Raw genomic sequence first — 2,075 nt, 5'->3', positions numbered from 1 at the left:
GGCGTGCTCCACTAGCAACAGGAGCAAGGGTCCGGTGCCGCACCGTGCCGTGCCGCCCCTGCTCCCGCGCYRGCAGCTCTTAGCACTTTGCTCGCCRCCGTTTGCCGGGTCGAYGGCAYGCGGAGGAGCGATGGATGGAAGCGCCTACGAAGCCCGAAGGGGCCGATGGAGCCACCGCGGGCTTGGCAACCCCGTGCCGCTCCCGGCCCGGTAGTGGCACCGGCAGCGGTGCCCCCTGCGCCGCCGGCCCCGGCTGCTCCTCGCCCCGGGGCGATGGCCGGGCTTTGCCCCGCGCAGCCGGAGCCGGTGGCGAGGGGGAGCYGCGCCGCGCCGTGCCGCAAGGCCCCTCCGTGGCAGCTCATTAGGGAAGCGCTGCGTGCCGGGGAGCGCGCGGCCGGGAGGAAGGCAGGAGCGCGGGCTCCAATCAATCAATTAATTAATTAATGGAGCGCGTCGTAGGTGCAGCAGAGCCGTTTTAATGAGCGATGGCGAAGGCGCAGCGGCTCAGCGGGACGCCGTTTTAAATATAGCGGGCAGAGGGGGGGCTCCCCGCTCCCCGGGCCCTGCCGGCGGGGGCGCCCGGCCCTTCTCGGGGCGTTTCGTTTGGAAATCGGTATTCCTTGCTTTGGAAATGGGTATTCCTTGCTTTGCAAATTAGCATCCCCTGCTTTGCAAATTAGTATTCCTGGCGGGCAGGCGGTGCCATGGAGGTCGCTCCGGCGTGCCCGGCATCCCATGCCGGCCGGCTTAACCCTCCGCGCGGCCCCGGGGGTCGTGCTGCCGTCCCCCCTGCTGCCCCATCGGCACGTGCTCCCCATCCCCGTCCCCGCGGGAGCTGGGGGCCGCGGCGGCGGCGCCCGTCCCCGTGCAGGGCCCGGCAGCTCCGGGGGGGGCCGGGCGCGCGCTGCCCCCAGCTCCCGCCCGCCGGCGCAGCCTTGGCCCCGGCGCGGGCTGCTGCATTCACAAAGCGAGGCAATTAGCATTGAAAATCCATGCAAAGCAGCTGTTGGCCYGGTGGAGAGGCGTGCAGCTGGATGCCGGCTCCGGCTTGGGAGCAGAGGCGGTGAAAGGAGAGGAAGTATCGCCGCAGCCCCGGGGTTAAGAGGCAGAGCAGAACAAAAGCCGGCGAGGGCCGCCCAGGCCTTAACCCCTTCGCCCGCCGGCCCCGGGCGCCGCGGCTGGGACCCTTGCAGCCCGCCGCGGGCGCCGCCGCGCTCGGGGGTGCGTGCGTCCGGCTCCCRGCTCCCGCCGCGCTGGGCTTTTCTGCTCCGTTTGCCAGGGGCTGGAGTCGTTGCCTGCTCGTATTTGGTGCTAAATTWTTAGTTCCCCGGCTTGCGCACCCGTCAGCTCAAAATAGCTGCTTTTAAGCGGCGGCTGCTGCGGGTTGAGTCCAGCGCAACCTGCTCTGAAGGGCRCTTCGCCCTCGGCAGGGGCCTTTCGAGGTGCCGGCGCATTGGCGGCGCAGGGGGGTGTTTAAGCCAAGGTGCTAAGCCCGGGAGCACGACGCTTCCCGGCGCACGGGGAGGGGGGGACACCCCAGCCCCGAGACCCCTGTGCACGGCCCTGCATACGGCCTTGCCGTGCGTCCCCGGCGGGCTCCCCGCGCGCCCGCTGCAGCCGCCCGCGATGGCCGCGTCCCCCCCCCCATGTGGTGGCCCCAGGGCAGAGCGGGGTGACGGTGTCCCCAGCAGCCGGCCCTCCTCCTCCTCCTCCTCCTCCTCTTCCTCCTCCCAGCGCCAGGTGGCTGCTGCCTTCTAGCGGCTGCTGGCCCGCGCGCCGCCCCTGCCCACCCGCGCGCGCGCCTGCTGCGGGACGCGCTCCGGCGCTGCGGGTGCTTCCCGGCAGCTTGCACGGGAGCGGGAACGGGGAGGGCCGGGAGCCTGCCCGGCGCATGGAGCCGCCGTCCTCGCCCTCGCCTCCGCTCTGCTCCCGCTGCCGGCGGCGCTCGCTGCCGTGTTTATTTGTCTCCGACCCCACCGGGCAGACAGACTGGTTCTGCTCTCGCTGCYGCTGCCAAAAAACCCGCCGGCGTCATCAGGAGCAGATGGAGCGAGGATGGCACGCTCCCAGCTCGC

The sequence above is a fragment of the Apteryx rowi genome, unplaced genomic scaffold (assembly GCF_003343035.1).
Source record: "Apteryx rowi isolate R43461 unplaced genomic scaffold, aptRow1 scaffold_94, whole genome shotgun sequence".
In the NCBI taxonomy this organism is placed as follows: domain Eukaryota; kingdom Metazoa; phylum Chordata; class Aves; order Apterygiformes; family Apterygidae; genus Apteryx; species Apteryx rowi.
Note: the sequence above shows the minus strand (reverse complement) of the source record.